Source organism: Oryzias latipes, chromosome 20 (genome assembly GCF_053564925.1).
Source record: "Oryzias latipes strain Hd-rR chromosome 20, Olatipes_Hd-rR_3.1".
NCBI classification, from domain to species: Eukaryota; Metazoa; Chordata; class Actinopteri; order Beloniformes; family Adrianichthyidae; genus Oryzias; species Oryzias latipes.
This window is the reverse complement of record NC_136256.1, coordinates 8,460,326-8,478,089: the sequence shown is the minus strand read 5'-3', so window position 1 is coordinate 8,478,089 and position 17,764 is coordinate 8,460,326. Positions and strand designations below refer to the sequence as shown.

The 17,764-nt window shown below is 39.4% G+C and overlaps 1 long non-coding RNA gene across 1 annotated transcript; it reads left to right on the top strand.

The window, feature by feature from the left end:
• The first annotated feature begins 13,092 nt into the window (after positions 1-13,092).
• LOC144988277 (uncharacterized) lies at positions 13,093-14,725 on the top strand. The gene is made up of 3 exons (XR_013652137.1): positions 13,093-13,241; positions 13,960-14,053; positions 14,230-14,725. It is a non-coding gene; the product is annotated as an uncharacterized LOC144988277 (long non-coding RNA).
• The last annotated feature ends 3,039 nt before the right edge of the window (positions 14,726-17,764 follow it).

Genomic DNA, 17,764 nt, shown 5'->3' with positions numbered 1-17,764 from the left:
CTTAAGAACAAGTGCAAGGTCCTCTATTAACACATCAAAAGGGAGAGTAGAAACTTTTGCTACTTCCAGCAAGGATTTTGGAAAGCTCCATGTGTGGAGGTGGTGTGCCATCAAATACTGATGTCTTTGAGCTAAGGACTGAAGAACATTTTTAAAGCATCTTGTATGCCTCACAACTCTTTTGAAGAAGCTGTGCTTAGCTTCAAAGCGCATCGTCCATAATGCAACCAACGGCCCAAACTCCAAGATTAACTGAGGATAGTGTTCTAAGAAATGATGTTTAGGCAGAAAGTTTGACGTTGGAAGAACCTCTTTAAATCGAACTCTGTGTTCAGTTATCTTAAAGTACAAATATGCAATTGATTCATGAGTCTGGACTGGAGAAACGACAACTTCCACAATGTCCTTCAGGTCAGCAAGAAGTTTCCAAGCTGGCTCATCAGTGGGAGCCTTCTGTCCAATTAGCAGAGAGAAAAAATCTTATTAAATTCCAGTTTTCGTGTGCGTTCCCTCCAATTGTTTTCCTCGATGCATAGGTCAGTGGAACACAGTGGGGCCGATTTGTCTTATCAGTCCATTTATATGGAAAATCTTCAATTGCTTTGTTTAAAGTGTCCAAAGTAAAATACCTTTTACTGATGAATTCAGTGAGACAGAGATATATTTTAACCGGAACTATTCCCTCTAATAAATCGTGAACAATGTCTGGAGGGAAACCAGTAGTAACATTGAAGTTGGTGAGTTTTCTGACAGAGCACATTTACTCTTAACACCACAGTAGTTTTTCAAACAACTTTCTTTCAGGGTTTTCAGATGATTTGAATGAATCTCCTCAGTTCTTAGAGAGGGAACTCCAGTTCCAACTTGCTTGTCTTGGATTTCAAAGCTATCTGTAGTACAAAACCTGCAGACAAATCTGCCAGAAAAACTTTCCACAAAACCAGCAATAATGTGGGCACCAAGGTCATCTGCGACAACAAACTGCAATGTCTCCTTCAAAGTTTTACCCAACTTATTCACATAAATTCCATGTTGTTCCAATGTTATGAGATCAGTAATCAAAGGTTCCAACCCTTTTTTAAAGCCATAAACCTTAACATCGTTGCTATTGATCAATGCAGCCAAATGAATTGAGGATAATAAAGAGTGACAACCATGTGGCAAATTACCTAAAATCCAATACAGGGCACAGATTTTGTGTTTTTTACGCGATGTACCAAGGGGGTTGCAAATTTCAAAGTCATCAACATACAAAATCAAATATATGGCACATTCTTTAAAGAGAATAGCATTCTTTTTTAAAAGAAGTCAATCCCAAATCGATCTGTAAATCTGTTTCTCACTCTCCACTGGATATTTTTCTTTCAAATTTAAAGACTTGTGTAAAACAGTTTCACAATTTAAGAGTTGTTGCAAGGATTTTAGTAGAGGTTCACACCGAAAATATTTTCTTTTCTTTTCGTCTAACACTTATTCAAGGGGTTCCACAACGTCGACGTTTTTTTTGTAGTAGGTCTTACGTTTCCAAGTAGTTGATAGAGGGCCTTTGTTTCCTATTGCAGCATGAATGGGATTTGAAGTGGAAAGTACAGAGGCCAACTCTCAACACTGATTCATCAACTCTGCAACTGTTGTGTTGTAAGAATTTAAATATAGTCTTTTGGGTAACTGGCAGACATGCAGTTCCAATTAAATATTGAAAATCTTCAAGACATTCATTCACAGCTGCACTTGGCACCAAAAAACAATGCTCCAACTTAAGTAACAGTGAAGCTAACTTTAATTCAACAGCCTTTGTCAAATTAGTTGGATTTTCATCAGACAAGTCTTCTAAATCATCACCTGACTCCTCGCAAGTGCTGAGTAATTCTACAACATCAAGATTTTTTACAGGTCCACAAAAAATCCCACACTTGAAATCATGAACTGGATGAGGGGTATGTTTTTTCTCCATTTGTGAGTTCTGAAAGCACCATAAAGATTATTTTTATATGAACAATCAACGAATATGCAATTAACAGTTTTGTGATTTTTTTAGGTGTTTTCCAATTTGTTAAAAATTGAAAAAAAGATTCAGTGGAAAGTTGATTGTTGTCACAGACGTTGCGCTTGAAGAATAAATCACTATCCTATGTGGATTTTTGAGACGGATGGGATTTGCTTAGATGGGTCACCAAGGCTTTCCATGTCTTGCTTGAGCATGGACAAGTGTTGTATATGCAGGGATAAGTATGACCCCGACCATAATGATGATGGTCGAGTTTGTAATGTTTTAGGAGTTCAGATCGTCTTGAATAAGTATGGTCACAGTTTTTACATTTCCACCTCAATGAGTAACTGCGAAAAATAAACAGGTGTTGAGCGTGTATGGAGAGCAATGTTATGTTCGGGCCTTCAATTACAAATGCATAGGTTGTACAAAAATCTTGCCACAAGTTAGTCAAAGGCTTCCAGACAGGTTGCAGAGCAGAAACCGAAGAGTGTCTTTAAGACAAAATAAATTAAAAAATTGTCATTACAGATGATTACAGACAATGAAAATCTCAATGATACATGATAGAATGACAGCCACACAGCTTGCAGTCATTCTCTCTGATCATTTTTATTTTTTAAATGTTGACAACAAGGAAAGACTGGGAAATGAGCACATTTTTATCCGGAGAAGATGTCACAGGCTGTGAATAAAGTTAATAAAGTGCCAATAAGTATCAATGTATCCTCATACAGACTGGGGAGTAAACTGCGATCAATTAAAACAGTAGTATAAGAAAACGTTAGTAGTCAACTTGTAGTATTTTAAGGATCTTGCTGTCCCTATCCATAAACTCTCTTGTTCCTTCCCTTTTTTGTTCAAACTCAAACTAAACTTTGATTATTATAAGCATTTTCATTATTATAAATATTTTAATTGGTTTATTATTTTTATTAACATCCGAAGACATACTCTGACCGAAAAAGTGACGTAATATTCGCGCATGCGTGAACGGATCAGGGAGAGCAGTTGTAGTCCCTGTTAAGTTCAATAAAATCTGGTGTTACATGAATAACGTGACACGGCGCATAGGTGTCTTCTTGTAGTTAATAGATAACATTCGACAGCAAATACACCACAAACCCCTCCCTCCGTGAATGACGACGCAGAAGTTGGCTTCAGCGTCGCCTCGGATTACACGTTTTTTCCTTATGTTTTTACTGAGGAGCTCTCAGTGTCTCACAATAATGATTCTGACCATCATTAAATATGAATAAATCACAAAATTTACGTTCATGACAGCCACACTGTTACTGCTAAATGTTAGCTTAACTCCGCTAGCTTAACTCCGCTAGCTTAACTGCACAGCAGCTAAAGTTGAATTTGCGGCAGAAAATGTAATTGCTTAAAATGTTCGGGGAAAACTAAAAACAATGCAAGCCTCGACAAATTTTTGGCTGTGTTTTGCTTTTGTCTTGTTAGAGTTAAGAACTTACCTTTATAAACTGCTGCTGTTGGTCTCCTTGTTTAAATGTATTTGTTTAAATGTTAACTCAGATCGACCTTTTTACCTTTTTAGATAACAGTTGTGTGTTTGCTCATCTGCTTCTCATCCCAGCAAGGATGAGGGGGTTTTACGACACACTGTCCTGAGCTGATAAGGAATACTGTTTGAACTTAGAATCCAACCAAAGGGGTCATTTGACGACACCCCTTAATGAACTTTTTCTCTTTGTCTTGAAATTATGACCTCCCATTTGTGTTCTTAATTAAAGGTGCACTGGGAGAGGCAGACCTTTGAGAAGAGAAGCGTTGTAGACGTTTTCTGTCACTCTTGCCCCTCTCCCTCGTGCATGAGAAACTTGATTCTTGTTGTGGTTTGTTGTTTATAATTGTGTTTTTCTTTAATGTCTAGATGCATTTATCTGACATAGACACTGATTTTTTTGGGCGGGGATGTTGTTTTACCTTGCTTGTCGCTTTGAAAAGCAGTTGAGACTGTGGCAGACACGGCCAGCCAAATTTGCATTTCATATAGTGCGCATGCGCACATCAAACTTCTAAGTGCTTCTAATACATTGCGTAACTCAAAGTGCTTTAAAATTGAAAACAAAAAAACACATATTACAATAAAAGCCCAACCCACCTTTCACCCTCCCCACTTCCCTCCATTGACACATATAACTTATGACCTCCCACACAATGAATACCTATAGAATGAATGAATACCTAAAGAGATTTAAGTCTTGACTCTGCTGTAAGGAAACACTATTTAGGAATCTATTCATACCAAGAGTCAGCTCAGCCATAGGAACGTTGCCACAGTGCCCACCCAGACCAGGACAGCAATGGGGTCCACTTCACAGTCGTGAAGAGGCAATATTAAACTCCACCGGCCCCAGCAAGGGCGATAACTGCAGCAACAACCATCGACCAAGCCAGCAAGTCCTGGCAGAAAAGATCCCCACTGGAGCTACAACCATAACATGCTAGGAAAAAATCATTCAAATTGAGAAAAGAATCAGAAAACAGGAATTGATGTCTGAGGAGAGTGCAATCCAGAAATGTGGGGCAGAGTGACAGAAAGCTCTACTCTCCAAGTGCTGAGGTGAACAGGGGGCACTGACAGGTGAACAGAGCATGAGGATCTGAGAGAACAGATGAAAATATTAATATGGAGGAGGTCACACAAATTTGGAGGAGAGTGGTGATGGATGACCTTCAATGTGTAGAGAAGGATTTTGAATAGGCAGTGAAGGTCATTCATGGGGGTGATGTAGTGAGAAGATGGAGTCTTTGTAATAATGTGGCTGGCAGAATTCTAGACAAGTTGGAGTTTAAGGAGGACAAACAACAGAATTGTGGTTGAATGACGGACCGAGCCGATTGATATTTTGAAGCACAAAAAAAATGCTGAACAGAAAATGTTGTTGGTATGGGATTGGAGTGACAGAGTGCTGTCAAGGATCATGTAAAGACCTCTCAACTGGGGGAGGGGGAGACAGAAGAAGAAGAATCAATCATGACATGATCATGACAGAAAAACTTTTAGCCTTAGAGAGTGTGGACTTTGTGAGTTCAAGGAAGATTTCTGTCTATTGTTAGTCAAATTTGAAAACATTTGAGGTGAACCAGGAAGAACGGAATATAATTTTCTAAAAAGGTGACAGATGAAGAAGAGGAGGGGCCACAGGTCAGAGCCCTGAGGTACACCTACCGCAATTGAGAATGGCTGGGATCTTACAGTTTTAGGCTGGATAAATTGTGAACAAAATGACAGGCATGATTAAAAACTTCAGTGGGGGAGGAGGGGTGTGATACCAACAGAAGACTGGCTAGTGTGTGGTTTTAAATGCAGCAGTGAGTTCAAGACAGTTCAGAATATAGGATAAGCTAAAATTTGCTGCCATGAGATGGTGTATTCAGGATGTGTTCAGGATTACAACCAGATTTGAATTGTATCTAAGTAATGTTATTGCTTTAGTGGAAGTGAAGTTGAGAAGCAAACATTTTTCAAGTATTTTGGAAAGAAAAGGTAGTTATATAGATATGTTATTTGAATTGGATCTGAAACAGGGATTTCAGTATTGGAGAAACAGCTGCTGTTTGGAAGAAGATAGAGAAAAAATTGGTTTGTAATGCATAAATGATAGATAGGATTAAAAGGGATATGATGTGGAATGGTGGATTTCACTATAATTATAGAGAGATGGATGAGCTGACATGTAGAAAAGTAGAAGGTATTCGAATGCTAAAATAAAGAGAAAAGGTTTGTTAGCAGAGGAAGTTAAAGGTGCAGACATTTTATGTATTGTATTTCATTTTAGTTTTAAATAGCAGTAATTAATGGAAATGCAGTCACAAAGGAACATGATCCAGTAATTCTATGGACAAACCGAAGTTCAGGTAAATGTAGAGGGAATTGTTCACCTCTTGTGATACAAAGTACATGCCAGAAAACAAATGGTTGGATCACAAAAATAGGAGGAAACCAGCTAAACTTTAAATATATTTTTCATAGTGTTTTTGTCCTCCTCTTCCACTTTTCTAACCATTTCAGTCAAAGGTGTGTGGTTGGCAAAACCCGTTCAAGCATACTGCTTTTTGCATGTCAGAGTCTGTGGACTGTCAGGGGATTTGTTTTGTTAGAAAAAACCTTATGGACCCTAATGAGTTGCCAAACCTATTGCCAAGAATACCCAAGTCTTATAGAAATAAACTAGAAAAATAGAGAATATAATGTAAAACTTCTTATTTAAGGTGCATGGGCATAAAAATTAAACAGGCTTTTTATTTTTAGCAATTTCTATGGCCCGCAGCAGCCGGGCCATAGAAATGTATAAGTAGTAGAAATGTCTAAGTATTGTTATTGGCATGAAATGTAAAACGGGGTAAAAATGATTCTAAAGTATGTGCAATTTAAGAAGGGATTATGATAATTAGGCAACAGTTTATTAAGCTAAAAACCAAAGGGTTGGGGTTAGGGTTAGCGTTACGAAAAAAAAAGCTGTGAATTGTTGATGATGATGTGGAGCCTTTAAAGCTGCACTGTCACTATGGTGTATTCACGTAAGCATATTATTATTGATAATTGTGACGGGGTTCTTCTCAGCAGCGGAAAAATAAATAACTCGGAAATAAGATGGCTAAGCCAGCAGACTCAAAATTTCAAAAATGGGATTTTATTGATCCCCAAAAAAAATTATCAGACAAAGTATTCAGCTGATTCTGGAAGAGCTTGTTGCCACCACTGCAACCAAGACTGCTCTTCCCCAACTGAGAAAAGTTCACCCCTTATAAAGACCTAGCCCCTCCCACAGACCAATTATCCAAACAATTCCTTAAAACAACTTACTAGACTATTCATCCACATAATTCCAAACTGAGCCCAGCTTGTTAGGTCGAGCCTGGTTGGAGAAGATAAGTCTGGATTGGAGAGAAATAAAAAACAGATGCAAAGCTGAAAGAGTGCACAAAGTTAAATCAAATGAAAACACACTACAGCAAGTGATAAACAAGCATGAAAATGTGTTCAAAGAGGAGTTGGGCACCCTGAGAGGCACAAAAGCCATCATTCGGGTAAAATTAGATGCCTCTCCACGTTTCTTCCACCCGCGTTCTGTTCCTTTTGCTATGCGAGCAAAAGTTAAGAAATAGACCGCCTGTTAAAAGAAAATATTATCTCTCCAGTTGAATATGCTGAATGGGCAGCGCCGGTGGTACCCATTCTTAAACCTACAGGGACTGTAAGACTTTGTGGAGATTATAAGCTGACTGTAAATAGAGTGGCTTCATTGGAGCAGTATCCTATTCCAAAAGTGGAGGATCTCTTCACTGCGCTTTCAGGAGGAAAACAGTTTTCTAAACTAGACATGAGCCATGCTTACCAACAAATACTGCTGGATGAAGAATCAAAGAAATATGTGACAGTGAACACCCACAGAGGACTGTTCACGTACAACAGACTGCCATTTGGAGTAGCATCCGCACCAGCCATGTTCCAGAGGACGATGGAAAGCCTTTTGAAAGGTATACCATTGGTGGTGGTCTACTTAGATGACATCTTGGTGAGTGGCAAGGATGAGGCAGACCACCTAAATAACTTGACTGCTGTGCTGGGCAGGCTGGAAGAAGCAGGGCTGCGGCTGAAAAGAAGTAAGTGCAAGTTTATGCAAAAAGAGGTGGAATATTTGGGGCATAAAGTTGATGCACAAGGGCTCCACCCAGTGCAAAAGAAAGTGGAAGCCCTTTTAAATGCTCCGGCACCCACCAATGTAACTGAACTTAAATCGTACTTGGGTTTGTTAAACTATTATAACAAATTTCTCCCAAACTTGGCAACCCTGTTGCCCCCCTTCATGAACTCTTGAGGTAAAATGTAAAGTGGTCATGGCAACAGAGGCATGTTGAAGCATTTGAAAAGTCAAAAAGGTTGCTGAACTCCACTGATCTGTTAATCCACTATTCAGCTGATAAAGAGTTAGTTTTGTCATGTGAGGGATCACCTTATGTTGTTGGAGCTGTGTTGTCACACAGAATGGAGGATGGCAGTTAGACAACCACTAGGTTTCATGTCACATTCTCTTTCACCCGCTGAAAAGAGATATTCACAGTTGGACAAAGAAGCATTAGCAGTAATATTTGGTCTGAAGAAGTTCCATAAATATTTGTATGGCAGAGTTTTCACGATCTATACAGATCATAAGCCACTGATTTCTCTTTTTAACATGAAGAAGCCCATCCCTCAAATGGGCTCACCGAGAATACAAAGATGGGCCATGACATTGTCTACAAACCAGGCAAAAGCCATACTAACGCGGATGCACTCAGCAGATTGCCGCTGCCAGAAACAACACCAGACAAAGAGTCTGTTGAACAACTTTTGATGATGGATGTCTTGGATGACACACTGCTGGACACCAGACAGATAAGGCGATGGACATATACAGATGTTCTTCGGTCGCAAGTCCATGAGTACATACTAAAAGGATGGCCGGCAAAACTGGACGGCCGCCTAAAGCAATATCAACAAAGGAAAATGGAGCTAAGTGTGAGGGATGGATGTGTGCTCTGGGGAGCTAGAGTGGTTATTCCCACCAAAGGCAGAGACAAAATCCTGAAACTCCTGCATCAGACTCACACAGGCATGTCAAAGATGAAAGGCCTGGCAAGGTCATATCTTTGGTCGCCAGGTATGGATGAAAGCATCGAAAGGGAGGTGCAGTTATGTGAAGAATATCAAAAACACCACAAATCACCACCTGCAGCAACATTACACCCCTGGGAATGGCCAGAAACACCCTAGTCAAGAATCCATGTGGACTATGCAGGACAGTTCCTAGGTGAGATGTTTTTGTTTGTGGTAGATGCTCATTCAAAGTGGATGGACATTTATCCGGTGAAATCAGCTACTTCACAAATCCCCATTGAAAAACTGAGACAGATTTTTCAGTGTGTTTGGTCTTCCAAAAATGTTGGTATCAAACAATGGGACATGTTTCACAAGTGCAGAATTTGAGACCTTCATGAAACAAAATGGAATTGACCATGTAAGATCTGCACCTTTCCACCCATCCTCTAACAGTCTAGCTGAAAGAGCAGTGCAGACTTTTAAGGAGGGGATGAAGAAGATACAAGGTGACACCCTCCGAAAAAAAATGGCAAGATTTCTGTTCAGTTATCGAATTACAACGCATGCAACAACAGGTTTGTCCCCAGCAGAAGTGATTATGTCACAGAGACTTCAATCAGCTTTTGACCTGCTCTTGCCGGATGTAAAAACAAGAGTTCAGAAAGAACATCTGAAACAGAAAGACCAACATGACACAAAGAAAACATTGAGAAGTTTTGCATCAGGAGACAAGGTGTTCATCCAAAACTATTCCTGTGGTCCAAAATGGACAGCAGCAGTGGTGTTGGACTCATCAGGCCCAGTGTCGTACAACGTCAGCATCGGGAATGGTCGAACTATGAAGAGGCATGTGGATCAAGTCAGAGCTAGACTGCAAGACACTGTTCCAGGGGAACCGGAGGCAGACCGCGAAGATGGGGAAACTGTTGCAGTTGATGACGCACATTTATGTGTGGATTCTACAACCCAACTGTCATCAGATGAGTCACGTGACCCAACACCAGCGACTCCCCCTAGGGTTCCTCCTGAGTCACCAGTTGCACCCGTGTTGCGACGCTCACAAAGAGAGAGACATTTGAGACAATGAGCTCTGGATCTCACGGGAAGGATGTACCTTCTCAGTTAGTAAAAAAAAAAGGTTTGTGTAATGTTATTCTGTCTAAAGTCAAATTGCATGTTTTATTGGAGCAGGCTCTATGTTGGAAAGTTAGTTAACATCTTAAAGGGAGGGGATGTGGTATCTCGAATTTGAGAAGATTGTGTTTCAATATTGTATTGTAAATGAGTGGCCAGCAGAGGGCAGACCTGCAAGTTTAGTTGCGTTGTGGCATTGTGTGTTGAACAAGAAGTTGGAACAGACATGATGTCAGGCTGTGCAGAGAGGTTCTGTTATGCAAATTAAACCTGTTGCACCCATTTCTATGTTTGAGACCTTCTTTATGGGATCAAGATGCAACAGATAGCACAAGGGTTAGATGAATCACTTCAATTGGTAACACATAATTAAGTTTATCCAATTCGATTTTTTATGTCTATCCAACTGTATTTAAGATGTTAACTTAAAATGTTTTATTTTTTCTGTAAGTTTGGTCGTTTTTCTTATTCAAAGAGTTTTCTTTATTTTTGTGACTATGAAAATTGTAGATTTACACTGAAGGCATCAAAACTGTGAATTAACACCCGTTGAATTATATAAAATTATATACATAACAAAAAAGTGTGAAACAAATGAAAATATGTCATATTGTTGGTTCTTCATAATACGTAGCTACCTTTTGATTTGATTACTGCTTTGCACACTCTTGGCATTCTCTAAAAGAGCTTCAAGGGGTAGTCACCTGAAATGTTTTTCACTTCACACACAGTAAATTTTGCAGTGTTAAATATGCAGTGTTAAAGTTCATTTACTCTTTTAGAAATGTTCCAACAATGTAATGAGTAAAACGCCACCTAGTGTTGGTGACAAAATCTGGTGTTAAAAGACGTAGAGTTAACGTAACTCCAGAAGCTCCGCCCACCTCTTCACATTTGAACCAAACCATTCCTGGACTTTCTGGTCAACGTCTCATTTGCCATCGAAAACTACGGTAAGCATATTTATTGTGTATTAACTTTTTTAGTTCATATTCCAAAAATATATGATGTCAAATAAACAGTGTTGTTGATTGTTTCCCGCAGTATTTTAGCTAGTTTGGCACCAATCACTAGACGGCTAACGTGCGTGGTCGAGTGAAAACCTAGCTTAAAATGCGCGCCAACTCCGTCAAACTTGAACAAGTCTTTAAATATATATATATTTATTGGGTATTTATAGTTTTATTTAATAAATCTGATTTAAAAACTCTGGTCAACCCTGGGTCTGTCGTGGATTGAGGAATACAATCCCTGTGTTTGTGAAACGGCGGGTAAAATTTACCTATTTTTTGTGCCTTGTGCGTAATGCCCCCCCCCTAATGTTGATCGTATATAGTTTTACTCGATTTTGAGTGCTATCTTGCCGCTATCGTAGACTCATAGACAGCACTAATGGTACTTTTCTTTATTACTGACTCAAGTAATTGAGCCGTTTTGTTACAAAGGTTTTGTCCGTTTTCGGGGAATTGTGGGACGCGACGTCACGATCTCGGTTTTGATTGGTCGTATTAGTTCCGGTTCTCATTCTGGTCGTCTTGTAAGAGGTGTAAAGATGTTGGCAGATTCTTTAGTTCCTGGCGTCGATGTTATGATATTGAGTCACTGGCCATGTGAGTGATTGCTCAGTTTATTGTATTTTGTTGTGGGCTTTGGTCTGCATGTGGCGGGGGAGGAGTGTAGCCGATTTTGCTAACTAGCTGTCATTCTCCTGCGGTTGCGGAAGATTTGCCGGTGTTGCATTTGAATTGAACCAGCCACGGTAGAATCTCGTTCAAGCAGCCACTTTCATTGAAAACTCTATGCAAAGCAAACGCACGACAACCCGAGTTCCGGGCTTCCGCGTTTAGATCTCCCGTTCACGCGACGCTATGCACGTTTTTTTAATCCGGTCGCGGGCTTCACCGGCTGAATGCGCGTTTTTCTGAACCGCTGCCTACACGGCCGGTGTGAATGCAGCATTAGAACCCTTTTTGGTTTTTGACCACCGATGTTTTCACCGGAAAAATGTCGGTAGTTATAGTACTGCACGGTTAAAAAAAATGGGAAGGAGGTAAAAGACAAATATGTCAACTGTGTTTTTAAAAGATTTTCCCAACTTTAGGCAACCTCCCGATATAGTTATTTTCGTTTGAAGGGAGACTGTCGCTGCAGCTGCGCGCGCATTCAAGCTCGCTGTTGCGGCATTGAGTTCCGCCGGAAGCGCTGCGCATAGCCTCGTCCTTAGTTGCGCATCCATAAAGGAACGTATGTACTACGTTATTTTATGCAATTCGCTGTTCATTTAGTGAGGAGAAACGAAGCGTGCATTATGTTGGTACATTTTCTTTAATCAGGTGATGGGATTTTTGTTGGCCAGCAGATGTCGTTGTTGTGGTTCTCTTGTTGTGAGCTTTGTTTAGAAGTTTTTTGATACATTATTTTGAACATATGATATTCTTCTAGCAGCTATGCTCTATTGTAAAGGACATGTTTGCTCTTTGTATAATTGCCATAACATTGTACCATTTTAAGTATGAGAAATTAAGTGCTGCAGGAACCATGTTGATCAAGACCAGACTTGGTGATGTCCAAAAATATGTGAGAGTAACGGAGCTTGATCTAAAAGAGTTTTTGATTGCAGGTAACAAATTGATATTACACAACATTTAATTTAAAGATTTGAGTTTTAATTGTAATTGATAGTGTATTTTTCTCCTTAGTCTTGTTCACATTGAGTAACTGAGCGTGTGTTTTGGGTAAAAAAAAAAACCTTCATGCGTTGATTTATGAATGTTTGTTGTCCCGGACTTCTTAGATATGTTGGTATTTGAAGAATTTTATTTCATGAATCTGGTTTACACAATCAGGTTTTCTTTTTCTTGCAGCATTCGCAAAATTTGGTGTGCCTGCTGTGACAGAAGGTGTAAAGGTTGTTGACAGCTTTGGGACTGAGTTGGATGATGATGTATTTCAGGATGTAGTTAAGGATCCCTCTGTCGGAGTGATAACCATCCAATATGCCACTGGTTTGTGCGAATTATATTTTCTCTTTTTTCGTTAAAGAACTTGTTTGTCTTCTTTCATTCTAATTTTCTTCTGTCAATGTTTAGATCCAGTTCCTATGGTACAATCTTCTGACCAATCTGAACCATCCTCCCTTGATTCATCTGATTCTCAAGACACCGTTATCCTTTCGGAGAGTCCATCCACTAAACGGCTAAGGCTGGACTCAGAGGCCAAGCACGTAAGAATTATTCTAATCAAATAATTAGTTTTAAGGATGTGAACCCCTAATATAAATTTTGCCTATCAAATTTAGTCTATTGTCTTATCCTTGTTAATTTGATTCATTTTTAATATGCTTAAGTTCTTTTCTCTGTGTTTTTAGTTGGTGGAATCCATTCTTACCCAAAAACCTGGTGGAGAACGCATAATAAATGAATATAATCGAAGCAAGTCTTTAACAGATGAAACCAGAAGAAAAATGGTTAACATACTGGCTGCTGACATGACAGAGAAGAATGGGTAATTAATCATTATGGCTTAGTAGACTCAGTGTATCATTAACACAGTGTTTTTCAACCTAAACTGCCGCAAAACGGCAGAAAGACTCGCGTCTCTGAGCTTCATTGTTTTGTTCACTTGTTCCACGGTCTGATACCGGACTCTGTGGAAAGCTACACAGCTGAAGACGAGCTTTAGCTGGTATTTTTGTTGGAACTGAGTGACTTATGAGCTAAATTGGAAAAAGGAAGTGAAGACCTTAACCACTTCTGATTGGTCAGACTGATGACATGTGATTAAGCCTTCAAGAATGATTGGTGGAGTCGTGGAGGCAGTAAAAGCTGCAGGACTTTTCAGAAAACAGTTATAGCTGCAGCTAAATCACGTTACCGTCATTCTTATCAAAATGTATTTAACAGAATCAAATAAACAAAGAAAAAATTATTTTATGATCTTTCATATTCCTAACTACTCAGTGTTTTATCAGGACCTGTTTGGATGAACAAAGAGCTGATTTCCTGGAGATGCGAAATGTTTTTAGATCAGTTAATGAGGGCAATTTCCACGGCACGCTTGACCATCTTCCACGGCACAATTGACCATCTCCCACGGCACACTAGTGTGCCGCGGCACACTGGTTGAAAAACACTGCATTAACATGTAATTCTCATCTTTAACAAAGCAGGAAGCAGAGCTTACATTACATACACTAAGAATCTTTTATTTTTTTGTATTGCAGGACATCACCACCAAGACAGGTGAAAGAAATGTATGCCAGGGGAATTGTGAGCTTCTTTCCCTATCTGAGTGATCCTTTCTCCAGGACCGGTTATGTAAGTCACACCAAAAATGATTACATTAAATGTTTATTAAGACATTTGACCAATAAAAGTTTTGAAAGGTACTTTTTACAAATTAAATAAATAAAAAAGTAACACATGCTTTGCATACCAATTTTATCCAAATTGTGAATGTGGAACTACAAATGAGATGTTCCCTGTCTTACCAGGATCATTACTATGATGGCGAGAGTGGCACAGGCTACTTGGCATGGAGGATTAAAACTATTCAGCGATCTGCTGCAAGAGACAGGCGATCATCATATGCAGGTAACACTACTATTCTGAAAGAGTTTAAAAACTTTGGAATTAATTTTCATTAAATATAATTTGCTGGCATGTTTGGCTATCAAAATATGTCCTGTGTTTTAAAGAATCACCTGGAGGAGCATCTTATGATGATCAGCTTGGAGGACCAGCTGCCAGGCGAGAACCCCAGTTAGTTCCAGAAACTGTGCTGAGTGATGATGAGTGTAAGGAGGCCATCGCATTGATTAAACATTCAGCGGATGAAGATGTAATCAAGAGGAAGATGAAGCTGACATTTGACTTCCGCCGCAACATGGTCCTTGACCCGCAGCAGTCAAGCAATGTTCTGACAGTCTTTCCACGTTTGAAAGACATCAAAGGCTTGGTAAATAAATAAACCTATTCTTGAACACAGTTTATAATGTCAGAAGGTTTAAAGAATCATCGGTGAAATTTAAGTTTGTCTTCAATGTAGGTGGACCAAGATTTTGCTCTGATGTTTGGGGAGGAAATCTCAGGCAAGTTTCTGGAAATATGGACAACTGCATTCAAGCAGAAAGTCATCCAACAATGCAGGAAGCTGCAAACCACCAGTGAGTTGGAAGATCTCCTCCTGGCAGCTAATAACCCTGACAGTGGAGCAGAAGTGGATGACAGCATTGGTAAGAGTTGCACGCAGTTGACACTACTAATTTTCTGTAAATTAAAATAAACTTGACAGTTTAAACCACAGTTTTGCAAAAGTTACCATTTTATTTCTTTTACTTTGTCCTATTACTGTGTGACATGTTGGCAATACTTAAAGGGTTAAATGAAAATATTCTATAAGCATGTCTGACTTTTGCTGATACTCCATTTGAAATAAATGTTTGTGTATTTACAGGATGGGACAGTGACCTCTCATCGATTCTGCTGCTGTTGCACCTTATTCCTCCTTCTGCCCAAGGTCGTAAAAGACCAGGAAAAGTGTCTGCTTCCCAAGCAGAAAAGCATATGGTGGTCTTCAAGAAGGTGTGTTTTTATTTTCAGCATTGCGCCTGGTGCTGTCATGTTGGGAATACATGTGCAGATGCAGATATGATTAGCACCAGAGAGTTTTCTTATGCCCAGTTACATTATTTCCCAGCTCTAAATATAACTTTTTGGAATGAAATATAACTGCGGTGTCATTGTAAAAGCCTCAATGTATTTTTCATGTCATTTCAGACAGGAACTAACATTCAAGAACATCTTGATTCCATCACGACAAGCACTCAACCCTATCTCCTGGCTGTAGGACGAAGTAGGAAATCAATCCATCAGTTCTTTATCATCCTCGACAAAAATGCCATCGCTTGCAGGTCGGCTTCCTCACTCGGTACCTTTGATGAACTATTCAAGGCCCATTTTGTTTTTGCCACGAAATACAATCCAATGCTACACAACATGTTCACATTCATCCAGACAACTGTGTACAACATAGATGTTGGGAAAGTGAAGGAGAGCCCCCGTATTGCAGAAGTTCGGGCCAGGCTGCTTCATTAACACTTGAACTTGTCTATTTGAGATGAGGTGTTTTGTTTGTCACTCTGAGTTAACTTTTTCAAATACTCTTGTTAGGCATTTACGAGTAGTTCATGGTTACATAGATGGGAAAAATCTACGACTTAAATGTGCTCAGACAGGATGTGGTCGTGTACTTGGGACTTTTTCTGGATTTAGAAAACATTTAAACACCAAACACATGGACACAATTGAGCAACAAGGCCAGAACGATGTCAGTTCAAGCAGGCCAAACCTTGGTGATGCAGGAGACCTTGTTACTGTTAATGTAGAGGCGGCAGCATCAACATCTACCCAATTAACAAAGTCCAGCCCTTTAGACATGTGTGCCACTGCCATTGCACAACTCAAAGCAGCTGGATTAAGTCAGTCAAACGTCACAAAATTTGTCTCTTCAATGGAGGAAGTAGTTTTTGAGCTTCACAACCAGGCTAAGGAGGTAGCTTTACAGTGCATTACACAGGAACCAGAAAGTAGGAACAAATTGGAACAATCATTCAAAAATTTGGAAAATCCATTAACATCTTTAAATTCTGAAGCAAAACTCCATAAGCACTTGAAACAGAAATGGGGAGTTATTCAGCCAGTTCAAAAAGTACTTGGCACAAGATTTGATAGCAGAAGAAATAAAACTACTGGGACATATGATCAAGTGATTGTAACCGATACATTTGCATATGTTCCCATCTTGGAAACATTGAAGAGTATTTTACAAAAAGATAACATTGAAGACATGCTCAAGCCCAGGTATATGTCTAAGGAACGTGTGTATGCAGACATGAGAGATGCCTCCTATTTAAAAGAGAATCCACTGTTTTCAATTGAAAAAGATGCCTTGCAGATCCAGCTGTTTTATGACGATTTTGAAACTGCAAATGTATTGGGACCCAAAAGGGGTCTTCATAAATTGGGCGCCATATATTTTACTCTAAGAAATTTCCCCCCTACTTTTAATTCATCTTTGAACAATATTCATTTGTGTGCTCTATTCCATGCTCAGGAGATCAAGCGATATAGCTTTAATTTAGTACTTGAACCGCTTATTAATGATCTGAAAGTGCTTGAGACGGAAGGACTTCAAATTCCAAATTTTGAACACATTATTCATGGTACTGTTGTGCAAGTCACTGGTGACAATCTTGGTTTGCATGGCCTGTTTGGCTTTGTGGAGTCATTTGGAGCTCGATATTGCTGTCGTTTCTGCCTCCTTGAAAAACACAATTTTCAAAATTTATTCTGTGAAAATGATCCAGAGGTTGTTTTAAGATCAGTTGAAATGCATGCACAGCACTGTCAAACTGCACAAGCAGATCCCAGACTTCCTCATGTATATGGTGTGAAGCGCTTTTGTCTATTGAATTCCCTGAAGTATTTTAACACAGCCAACAACTTCTCTGTAGATATTATGCATGACATTCTAGAGGGAGTTGGTCAGTTTGAAGTGAAACTGGTTCTGAAATACATTCAAAGAAACTGAACAAGTTGCTGGCAGAATACATGCATATGACTATGGTTTTAATCAGCAGCGAAACCGCCCATCTCTGCCTACAGATAAGTTGATGGATGGAACCAATGATTTGGGATTAAATGCCATACAGTCCTGGTGCTTGTTGCGGAACACGCCTTTTACTTTTTGGTGATTTGATAGAGACAGATGATAAGCACTGGCGTCTCCTACTTTTGCTTCTACAAATAGTTAACATCGTCTTTTCCCCAGTTTTGTCAGATGGCATGACCATATACCTCAAACATTTAGTCATTGATCATCATCAGCTATTCAAGCAGTTATTTCCTGAAATAAATCTCTTGCCAAAACATCATTTTATGATCCACTACCCCCGAAGTATTAGGCACATTGGTCCAATTTTGCACACTTGGTGCATGCGTTATGAAGCAAAACACAAATTTTTCAAG